The sequence below is a fragment of the Chlorocebus sabaeus genome, chromosome 1 (assembly GCF_047675955.1).
Source record: "Chlorocebus sabaeus isolate Y175 chromosome 1, mChlSab1.0.hap1, whole genome shotgun sequence".
Taxonomy (NCBI): Eukaryota; Metazoa; Chordata; class Mammalia; order Primates; family Cercopithecidae; genus Chlorocebus; species Chlorocebus sabaeus.
Window position 1 is genome coordinate 59002990 of NC_132904.1, and position 13060 is coordinate 59016049.

Consider the following 13060-nt stretch of genomic DNA (forward strand, 5'->3'; position numbering starts at 1 on the left):
TATAATAGAGCATCCACAGCAGAATTGCTGAAGCAGAAGAAAGAATATGTAGACAGAAAGACAGGTTATTGAAAAATACATAGACAGAGGAGAAAAAAAGAACTAAAAAGAATAGAGAAAGCTTATGGGATTTAGGGGATAGCATCAAAAGATAAAATGTACAATGTACAAGTTATTGGCATTCAAGAGTGAGTAGAGAAAGATAAGGGAGTAGAAATATTATTTAAAGAAATAATAGCAAAATACTTTCCAAACTCAGGGAAAGATATAAATATCTAGGTTAAAGAAGATCAAGATCACCAATGAGATTCAATACACCTAAGACTACTCCAAGACATATTATAATAAAACTGTCAAAGCTCAGACAAAAAGGAGATCTTGAAAGCAGCAAGAGAAAATAAATAAACAAATAACATACAAAGAAGCTCCAATATGTCTAGCAAGACTTCTCAGCAAAAGTCTTACAGGCCAGGAGAAAGCAGAATAATATACTCAGGAGGTGGCATCCAAAATGGCTGAATAGGAACAGCTCGAGCCTCCATTTCCCAGTGTGAGTGACACAGAAGACGGGTGATTTCTGCATTTTCAACTGAGGTACCAGGTTCATCTCACTGGGGAGTGCTGGACAATCGGTACTGGTCAGCTGGTGCAGCCCGACCACGGAGAGCTAAAGCAGGGTGAGGCATCACCTCACCTGGGAAGCACAAGGGGGAAGGGAATCCCTTTTCCTAGCCAAGGGAAACTGAGACACACAACACCTGGAAAATCGGGTAACTCCCACCCTAATACTGTGCTTTACCAAGGGTCTTAGCAAATGGTACACAAGGAGATTATATCCCACACCTGGCCTGAAGGGCCCTGCCCATGGAGCCTCCCTCATTGCTAGCACAGCTGTCAGAGATCTAACTGCAAGGCGGCAGGGAGGCTGGTGGGGAGGGGTGCCCATCATTGCTGAGGCTAATGTAGGTAAACAAAGCCACTGGGGAAGCTCAAAATGGGTGGAGCCCACCGGAGCTCAGGCAGACCTGCCTCCCTCTGTAGACTATTCCTCTGGGGACAGGACAGAGCTAAACAAAAAGCAGCAGAAACCTCAGCAGAGGTAAATGCCCCTGTCTGATAGCTTTGAAGAGAGCAGTGGATCTCCCAGCATGAAGGTTGAGATATAAGAATGGCTAGACTGACTGCTTAAGTGAGTCCCTGACCCCTGAGTAGCCTAAGTGGGAGATACCCTCCACTAGATGCAGACTGACACCTCACACCTCACACGGCAGGGTACACCCCTGAGACGAAGCTTCCAGAGCAAGAATCAGAGAGAGCAACACTCTGTTCAGCAATATTCTATCTTCTGCAGCCTCCGCTGCTGATACTCGGGCAAACAGGGTCTGGAGTGAACCTCAAGCAAACCCTAACAGACCTACAGCTGAGGGTCCTGACTGTTAGAAGGAAAACTAACAAACAGGAAGGACACCCACACCAAAACCCCATCAATACATCACCATCATCAAAGACCAAAGGCAGATAAAACCACAAAGATGGGGAAAAAGCAGTGCAGAAAAGCTGGAAATTCAAAAAATCAGAGCACATCTCCCCTGAAATTGAGGCAATAATTAATAAGTCTACCAACCAAAAAAAGTCCACTACCAGACGAATTCACAGCCAAATTCTACCAGAGATACAAGGAGGAGCTGGTACCATTCCTTCTGAAACTATTCCAATCAATAGAAAAAGAGGGAATCCTCCCTAACTCATTTTATGAGGCCAACATCATCCTGATACCAAAGCCTGGCAGAGACACAACAAAAAAAGAGAATTTTAGACCAATATCCCTGATGAACATCGATGCAAAAATCCTCAATAAAATACTGGCAAACCAAATACAGCAGCACATCAAAAAACGGATCCACCATGATCAAGTGGGCTTCATCCCTGAGATGCAAGACTGGTTCAACATATGTAAATCAATAAACGTAATCCAGCATATAAACAGAACCAAAGACAAAAGCCACGTGATTATCTCAATAGATGCAGAAAAGGCTTTCGACAAAATTCAACAGCCTTTCATGCTAAAAACTCTCAATAAATTCGGTATTGATGGAACGTATCTCAAAATAATATCAGCTATTTATGACAAACCCACAGCCAATATTGTACTGAATGGGCAAAAACGGGAAGCTTTCCCTTTGAAAACTGGCACAAGACAGGGATGCCCTCTTTCTCCACTCCTATTCAACATCGTGTTGGAAGTTCTGGCTAGGGCAATCAGGCAAGAGAAAGAAATCAAGGGTATTCAGTTAGGAAAAGAAGAAGTCAAATTGCCCCTGTTTGCAGATGACAAGATTGTATATTTAGAAAACCCCATCGTCTCAGCCCCAAATCTCCTTAAGGTGATAAGCAACTTCAGCAAAGTCTCAGGATACAAAATCAATGCACGAAAATCACAAGCATCCTTATACACTAGTAACAGACAAACAGAGAGCCAAATCATGAATGAACTCCCATTCACAATAGCCTCAAAGGGAATAAAATACCTAGGAATCCAACTTGCAAGGGATGTAAAAGACCTTTTCAAGGAGAACTACAAACCACTGCTCAGTGAAATAAAAGAGGACACAAACAAATGGAAGAATATACCATGCTCATGGATAGGAAGAATCAATATTGTGAAAATGGCCATACTGTCCAAGGTAATTTAAATCAATGCCATCCCCATCAAGCTACCAATGAGTTTCTTCACAGAATTGGAAAGAACTACTTTAAAGTTCATATGGAACCAAAAAGAGCCTGCATTGCCAAGACAATCCTAAGCAAAAAGAATGAAGTGGGAGGCATCACACTACCTGACTTCAAACTATACTACAAGGCTACAGTAACCAAAGCAGCATGGTACTGGTACCAAAACAGAGATAAAGATCAATGGAACAGAACAGAGTCCTCAGAAATAATACCACACATCTACAGCCATCTGATCTTTGACAAACCTGAAAGAAACAAGAAATGGGTAAAATGTTAGACCTAATACCATAAAAACCCTAGAAGAAAACCTAGGTAATACCATTCAGGACATAGGCATGGGCAAGGACTTCAGGTCTAAAACACCAAAAGCAACAGCAACAAAAGCCAAAATTGACAAATGGGATCAAATTAAACTGAAGAGCTTCTGCACAGCAAAAGGAACTACCATCAGAGTGAACAGGCAACCTACAGAATGGGAGAAAATTTTTGCCATCTACTCATCTGACAAAGGGCTAATATCCAGAACCTATAAAGAATTCAATCAAATTTTTAAGAAAAAAACAAACAACCCAATCAAAAAGTGGGCAAAGAATATGAAGACACACTTCTCAAAAGAAGATATTCATACAGCCAACAGACACATGAAAAAATGCCCATCATCCCTCGCCATCAGAGAAATGCAAATCAAAACCACAAAGCGATACCATCTCACACCAGTTAGAATGGCAATCATTAAAAAGTCAGGAAACAACAGGTGCTGGAGAGGATGTGGAGAAATAGGAACACTTTTACACTGTTGGTGGGACTGTAAACTAGTTCAACCATTGTGGAACAGTATGGCAATTCCTCAAGGATCTAGAACTAAAAATACCATATGACCCAGCCATCCCATTACTGGGGATATACCCAAAGGATTATAAATCATGCTGCTATAAAGACACATGCACACGTATGTTTATTGCGGCACTATTCACAATAGCAAAGACTTGGAATCAACCTAAATGTCTATTAGTGACAGACTGGATTAAGAAAATGTGGCACATATACACCATGGAATACTATGCAGCCATAAAAAAGGATGAGTTCATGTCCTTTGTAGGGACATGGATGCAGCTGGAAACCATCATTCTCAGCAAACTATCACAAGAACAGAAAACCAAATACCACATGTTCTCACTCATAGGTGGGAACTGAACAATGAGATCACTTGGACATAGGAAAGGGAGCATCACACCGGGTCCTATTGTGGGGAGGTGGTAGGGGGGAGGGATACCATTAGGAGATATGCCTAATGTAAATGGCGAGTTAATGGGTTCAGCACACCAACATGGCACATGTATACATATGTAACAAACCTGCACATTGTGCACATGTACTCTAGAACTTAATGTACAATAAAGAAAAACAAAAAGAATGATATATTCAAAGTGCTGAGTGAAAAATAGATTTTAAAATAACAACCAAAAACTGCCAACCGGGAATACTGTACCTAGCAAAACTCTCCTTCACAAATGAAAGAGAGATAAAGACTTCCAGACAAATAGGAGCTGAGGGAATTATTTACTACAGACCTGTGGGATACAGAAAAAGCATTTCTAAGAGGTAGGCTATAGCAGTAAACACATACAAGAATAAAGAAAAAGAATCTCAAATAAACAACCTAATGTTGTACCTCAATAAACTAGAAAAATAAAAGCAAACTAAACTCAATATTAACACAAAGAAGAAAATATTACATAAAATAGCAGAAATAATAAAATGTAGGCTAGAAAAACATATAAAAGATCAACAAAATGGAGGTTTTTAAAAAAAGATAAAATTAGCAAACCTTTAGCTAAACTAAGAAAAAAGAAAATAGTTTAAGATCAGAGATGAAAAGGGGAACACTGCCACTGATATTGCAGAAATATAAAGTATCCTGAGAGATGATTCTGATCAACTACACACCAACAAATTAGTTAACCTTGAAGAAATGGATACATTTTTGGACACATGAAACCTACAGAAACCTATGAAGAAACAGAAAATCCTAACAGGCCAATAATATGTAATGAGATAAAGAGTAGTAGAAATATCTCACTAAAGAAAAGCCCACAATCTGATGGCTTCACTGATGAATTCTACCAAACATTTAAAGAAGAACTAACATAAATTCTTCTCAAACTATTCCAAAAAATTAAAGAGGAGAGAATTCTTCAAAACTCTTCACAAGAGGCCAGCATTACCAGGATACCAGAACTAGAAGAGAACACGCACACACAAAGAAAACTACAGGCCAATATCACTGATGATAATGGATGCAGAAATGTTTAAAAACATTAGCAAACTGAATTCGATAATACATTAAAAGATCATTTACCACAATCAAGTGAGATCCAATCCAGAGATGCAAGAATAAATGCTAACCAACATATGCAAATCAATTAAATGTAATACACCACATTAACAGAATGAAAAACAAAAATCATCAAATCATTTCAGTATGTATAAAAATAATTTGACAAGATTTAATCTCCATTTATGATAAAAACTTAATAAATTAGGTATAGAAGAAGTTTACCTCAATACAATAAAGGTATGACAAATTCACAGCTAACATATTCTACAAGGAAAATTAGAAACTTTTTCTCTGAGATCTGGAAGAAGACAAGGATGCCCACTTTCACCTCTTCTCTTTACTAATACTGGAAGTCCTAGCATGAGCAATTAGGTAAGAGAAAAATAAAAGGTATGGAAATTGGAAATAAAGAAGTTAAATTGTCCCTATATGGAGATAACACAATGGTGTTAAAATGTCCGTACCACGCAAAGTTTTACACTGATTCAATGTAATCTCCTTCAAAGTACCAATGACAGTCTTCACAGAAATAGAAAACTCAATTCTAAAATCCATATGGAACCCCAAAAGATACTGAATAGCCAAAGCAACCTTGAGAAAGAAAACAAAAATGAAAGCATCACTCTTCCTTGCTTTAAACTATACTACAAAGCTATAATAATCAAAACAGTAAGGTACTGGCATAAAAACAGGCATATAGACCACTGGAGCAGAATAGGGAGCTCAGAAATAAATCTATGCATTTAAGGTCAACTGATTTTCAACAAAGATGCCAATAATGCACAATGAGGAAAAGGTAGAATTTTCAATAAATAGCATTGGAAAAACTGAATATCCATATTCAGAAGAATCAAATTAGACCCTTATCTCTCACCATGTACAAAATTCAGCTCAAAATAAACTAGAGACTTAAATATGAGAATCCAAACTCTGAAGCTACTAGAGGAAACGTAAGAGAAACATCCCACAGCATTGATCTAGGCAATGATTATTTAGATGTGACCTCAAAAGCATAGACAACAAAATTAACAATAGACAAATGGTATTACTAAACTAAAAAGCTTCCATACAGCAAAGAAAACAATCAACAGAGTGAAGAGACAATCTTCACTTAACAGAGTGAAGAGCTAAATGGAAGAAAATATTTGTGAAATATATATCTGATAAAGATTAATGTTTAAAATATATAAGGAACTCTAACAATTCAACAGCAAGAAAACAAATAACTTAATAAAAACAGGCAAAATACCTGAGTAGACATTCTCAAAAGAAGACATAAAAACGACCAACAGGTATAAGAAAGAAATGCTTCATATCAGTAATCATCAGGGAAATGAAAATCAAAACCATGATGAGATGTCACCTTACTCCTTTGAGAATGACTATTATAAATACAAAAAGGAAAACAAAACAGCAACAACAAAAAACACAAAAAATAGCAAATATTGGTGAAGATGTGGAGAAAAGGAACCCTTACACACTGTTGGTGGGAAGGTAAATTAGAAAAGCCATTGTGGAAAACAGGACAGAAGTTCCTTAAAACATTAAACAGAACTGCCATATGATCTAGCAGTCCCACTACTGGGTGTATATCCAAAGGAAAGAAAATCAGTATGTTGAAGAGATAGCTGCTGTCTCGTGTTTTTTGCATCACTATTCACAATAGCCAACCTATGGAATTAACCTATGTGTTCATCCACAGATTAATCAAAATAAAATGTGGTGTGTCTATTTAATGAAATACAATGCAGCCACAAAAATAATGGAATCCTCTCACTTGTGACAACATGTATGAGCCTGGAAGGCATTATGCTAAGTGGAATAAGTCAAACACGGGAAAACAAACATTGCATGTTCTCATTTATATATGGAATCCAAAAAAGCTGGTCTTGTAGAGATTAGAAGGCTATTACCAGAAATGAGGTGGTTAGGGAGGAGGAGGGCATAGAAGAGTGATTGGTCAAAGGATAATAATTGCAATTAGATAGAAAAAATAAGTCCAAGAGATCTATTGTACAGCATGGTGACTATAGCTGATAATGATATAATACATTGTATTTTTGAAAAGCCCAAAGAGAGTGGAGATCATGCCATACTCAACATAAAAATAACTATTTGAAGTAATGTATATGTTAACTAGATAGATTTAAGCATTTTGTAATATATATTTATACTTTAAAATATCCTGTTGTACATGAAAAATACATATACTGTCAATTTTAGAAAGACTGCTTTTATTATTACTTGTAATAAGTGAACAATAAAAAACGTAAAAGTAGAGGATATTCATTATTTTATATAACATTCACTTCAGAGAGGTAACAGCCCTACTCCATGTGTCATTCTTAGTCTCCAGTGCAATTTCTCACATAGCCTCTTTTATAAAATCATTTCCTATTTGAGCCTCATGGTGTTATGCTATGGCTCCGTCAGTTGTTCCTTGTTTGAAGTCATCTATTAAAATCTTAGTCTTGCTACCTCATATCAGATGTTGACAGTTGGCTTATAGTCTAGTTGGAATCAATTCAGACTAAAAGCACTGTTCTTCAAAATAAAAGATCATAGGCCATCCATGAAGAGATAATGGAAAAAAAGAGATCTCAAATCAACAATTGATGGATGGATGCTCATAGATTTGCTACATATACCTCTACAATTTGTCATGCCATTATCACTATTTCCTTCTCTTTTCTGAAATTGGAAAGTTTCAAATTATTTACAATTTCTTTTGAAACACACAAAAATACTTAGTAGGTTGTCCACATTGATCACCACTTTTCTGATTTTTGGATAACTAGAATTTCACATTTATAGGAGTTTTAAAAGTCATCAAATCTAGAGCTCATTTGGAATTTTCTCTAAGGATTCTTTCCTAAATAGATATCCAAGATTTGCTTAAATCCCACTAGTGACAAGAAACTGTCTTCTAGCACTTGTAAAACTTGTTTCTCTTTAAAAAATGTTTTAAAAATCTTTTTAAAAATGTTTCTTTCACTTATTTGCAACTCTTATTTGGGCCCATATGGAAAACACTTTCTGGTGAATTAAAATTCCAGTGGTAGCCTGAGTAAGTTTTAACAATATCTCATTTAGAATCTTGCAGGTTTCAGAGCTCTGCAAGAGGTATATTGCTCATGTACTTTTCTAAATAGTTTCTTATTCTCCGATGATGTGCTTTCTCTGTTATATTGTAAATTCTATTAAGTTACAAGATAATGGAGAAAGCACATCATTGGGGAATAGGAAGTTATTCCCCTATATGGTTATTTTATTTTATTTTATTTTATTTTATTATACTTAAAGTTCTAGGGCACATGTGCACAACGTGCAGGTTTGTTACATATGTATACATGTGCCATGTTGGTGTGCTGTACCCATTAACTCGTCATTTACATTAGGTATATCTCCTAAGGCCATCCCTCCCCCCTCCTCCCACCCCAAAACAGGCCCCGGTGTGTGATGTTCCCCTTCCTGTGTCCAAGTGATCTCATTGTTCAATTTCCACCTATGAGTGAGAACATGAGGTGTTTGGTTTTCCCCTACATGTTTTCACTCACTTTTTTTATTTTATACTGAGTCAAGCAAAATAATACAACATGAAATAATTTTAGCAAATGCTTATGAGATAGATTAAGAAAATATAAAATGCAGTAGAATGGGAGACTAGAATGACACATAGAATGATGTATAGAGTATAACAATGTGGTAGCAGTATAAGTTATAATAGGACAAATTCCTAAATATTTGATATCCCTCTGTTAAAAACAAACACTCTAGTGCATAAGGTTTTAAGACACTCTGTGAGAAGTGCTATAAGCCACTATTTTATCTTTCTCTATTTATTTATTTTTGACATGCAGTTTCACTCTTGTTGCCCAGGCTGGAGTGCAATGGCTCGATCTTGGCTCACTGCAATCTCTCCCAGGTTCAAGTGATTCTCCTGCCTCAACCTCCAGAGTAACTGGGATTACAGGCATGAGCCACCATGTCTAGGTAATTTCTTATTTTTAGTAGAGATGAGTTTCACCATTTTGGTCAGGCTGGTCTCGAAATCCTGACCTCAGGGATCTGCCTGCCTCAGCCTCCCAAAGTGCTGGGATTACAGGCATGAGCCACTGTGCCAGGCCTCATATAAAAAAGAGTTTTATATTTAAATATACACATCTCTCCTTCATTTTTGGAAGTGCATAGAAATATGTGTAGGCTTAGGCAGGTAGGTATGTTTATGCAAGTACAGTATTTCAGAAAGTGGAGATCACGAGGACAGGAAACCCAAAACATCTTTGTATCTTTTGACCTATAGGAGAAGCAATACTGTGATTATGGAAATTTTCTGAACTCCAAATATGAGCATAAAGCAGTGAGAAGTTGAGGAGTCACATTGGCTTCTCAACAATGAACTTCATAAGACATCAGCTTGCAGAAAACATTGTATAGGTACCTGTGTGAAACATCTGTTTAAAGGCTTAGCAGAAATAATACTTTGTTTTATAGTTTTTGTTTCATAGCTTGTATAACAGAATGCACTCCCTAGATATTAGTCTTTCAGGATTCAAAGACACTGATGTGAGGAAGACGTAATTGTGTTAGAATGTCTGAGTCAACCCAAAACATGTAAAGTGCAGCTCAGATCTGCACCTAGAGAGGATACTGCCAGTAGTTATTTAATTTTACATAAACACACTCTTTGAGGCTGAAGCAAATCTGATTGATTTTTAATGTGAAAATAAAGTATAAAATCTGTTCTTGGAGTTATTGCTAAATAGAACTAACATCATAATCTTCTGAATTATCAGAATCATCATATTTCAACAAAATTGGATTCATCAAATGTATCTTTGGCCAACAGTTGTTCGAGAATAATGTTAACATTATGGATAAGAATGTTATGTTTTCCAGGATTTGACATTTTCTACGATCGAGAATTACTGCATTTTGTAAATGGAAATACCTCTATTAAAATCGAATGCTGAGCGCCAGCGACACAGAAGACTGGTGATTTCTGCATTTTCAACTGAGGTACTGGGTTCATCTCACTAGGGAGTGCCAGACAATTGGTGCTGGTCAGCTGCTGCAGCCCGACCAGCGAGAGCTGAAGCCGGGCGAGGCATCGCCTCACCTGGGAAGTGCAAGGGGGAAGGGAATCCCTTTACCTACCCAGGGGAACTGAGACACACAACACCTGGAAAATTGGGTAACTCCCACCCCAATACTGCGCTTTAAACAAACAGGCACACCAGGAGATCATATCCCACACCTGGCCGGGAGGGTCCCACGCCCATGGAGCCCCCCTCATTGCCAGCACAGCAGTCTGTGATCTAACCACAAGGCAGCAGAGAGGCTGGGGGAGGGGCACTCGCCATTGCTGAGGCTTAAGTAGGTAAACAAAGCTGCTGGGAAGCTCGAACTGTGTGGAGCTCACAGCAGCTCAAGGAAACCTGCCTGTCTCTGTAGACTCCACCTCTGGGGACAGGGCACAGCTAAACAACAACAAAAGCAGTAGAAACCTCTGCAGATGCAAACGACTCTGTCTGACAACTTTGAAGAGAGCAGTGGATCTCCCAACACGGAGGTTGAGATCTGAGAAGGGACAGACTGCCTGCTCAAGTGGGTCCCTGACCCCTGAGTAGCCTAACTGGGAGACATCCCCCACTAGGGGCAGTCTGACACCCCACACCTCACACGGTGGAGTACACGCCTGAGAGGAAGCTTCCAAAGCAAGAATCAGACAGGTACACACACTGTTCAGCAATATTCTATCTTCTGCAGCCTCTGCTGCTGACACCCAGGCAAACAGGGTCTGGAGTGGACCTCAAGCAATCTCCAACAGACCTACAGCTGAGGGTCCTGACTGTTAGAAGGAAAACTATCAAACAGGAAGGACACCTACACCAAAACCCCATCAGTATGTCACCATCATCAAAGACCAGAGGCAGATAAAACCACAAAGATGGGGAAAAAGCAGGGCAGAAAAGCTGGAAATTCAAAAAATAAGAGCGCATCTCCCCCTGCAAAGGAGCGCAGCTCATCACCAGCAAGGGATCAAAGCTGGACGGAGAATGACTTTGACAAGATGAGAGAAGAAGTCTTCAGTCCATCAAACTTCTCAGAGCTAAAGGAGGAATTACGTACCCAGCGCAAAGAAACTAAAAATCTTGAAAAAAAAGTGGAAGAATTGATAGCTAGAGTAATTAATGCAGAGAAGGTCATAAACGAAATGAAAGAGATGAAAACCATGACACGAGAAATACGTGACAAATGCACAAGCTTCAGTAACCGACTCGATCAACTGGAAGAAAGAGTATCACCGATTGAGGATCAAATGAATGAAATGAAGCGAGAAGAGAAATCTAAAGAAAAAAGAAGAAAAAGAAACGAACAAAGCCTGTAAGAAGTATGGGATTATGTAAAAAGACCAAATCTACGTCTGATTGGGGTGCCTGAAAGTGAGGGGGAAAATGGAACCAAGTTGGAAAACACTCTTCAGGATATCATCCAGGAGAACTTCCCCAATCTTGTAGGGCAGGCCAACATTCAAATTCAGGAAATATAGAGAATGCCACAAAGATACTCCTCGAGAAGAGCAACTCCAAGACACATAATTGCCAGATTCACCAAAGTTGAAATGAAGGAAAAAATCTTAAGGGCAGCCAGAGAGAAAGGTCGGGTTACCCACAAAGGGAAGCCCATTAGACTAACAGCAGATCTCTCGGCAGAAACTCTACAAGCCAGAAGAGAGTGGGGGTCAATATTCAACATTCTTAAAGAAAAGAATTTTAAACCCAGAATTTCATATCCAGCCAAACTAAGTTTCAGAAGTGAAGGAGAAATAAAATTCTTTACAGATAAACCAATGCTTAGAGATTTTGTCACCACTAGGCCTGCCTTACAAGAGACCCTGAAGGAACCACTAAACATGGAAAGGAACGACCGGTACCAGCCATTGCAAAAACATGCCAAAATGTAAAGACCGTCGAGGCTAGGAAGAAACTGCATCAACTAACGAGCAAAATAACCAGTTAATATAATGGCAGGATCAAGTTCACACATAACAATATTAACGTTAAATGTAAATGGATTAAATGCTACAACTAAAAGACACAGACTGGCAAACTGGATAAAGAGTCAAGAACCATCAGTCTGCTGTATTCAGGAGACCCATCTCACATGCAGAGACATACATAGGCTCAAAATAAAGGGATGGAAGAAGATTTACCAAGCAAATGGAGAACAAAAAAAAGCAGGGGTTGCAATACTAGTCTCTGATAAAACAGACTTTAAACCATCAAAGATCAAAAGAGACAAAGAAGGCCATTACATAATGGTAAAGGGATCAATTCAACAGGAAGAACTAACTATCCTAAATATATATACACCTAATACAGGAGCACCCAGATGCATAAAGCAAGTCCTTAGAGACTTACAAAGAGACTTAGACTCCCATACAATAATCATGGGAGACTTCAACACTCCCCTGTCAACATTAGACAGATCAACGAGACAGAAAGTTAACAAGGATATCCAGGAATTGAACTCATCTCTGCAGCAAGTAGACCTAATAGACATCTATAGAACTCTCCACCCCAAATCAACAGAATATACATTCTTCTCAGCACAACATCACACTTATTCCAGAATTGACCACATAATTGGAAGTAAAGCACTCTTCAGCAAATGTACAAGAACAGAAATTATAACAAACTGTCTCTCAGACCACAGTGCAATCAAACTAGAACTCAGGACTAAGAAACTCAATCACAACCGCTCAACTACATGGACACAGAACAACCTGCTCCTGAATGACTACTGGGTATATAACGAAATGAAGGCAGAAATAAAGATGTTCTTTGAAACCAAGGAGAACAAAGATACAACACACCAGAATCTCTGGGACACATTTAAAGCAGTGTGTAGAGGGAAATTTATAGCACTGAATGCCCACAAGAGAAAGCAGGAAAGATCTAAAATTGACACTCTAACATCACAATT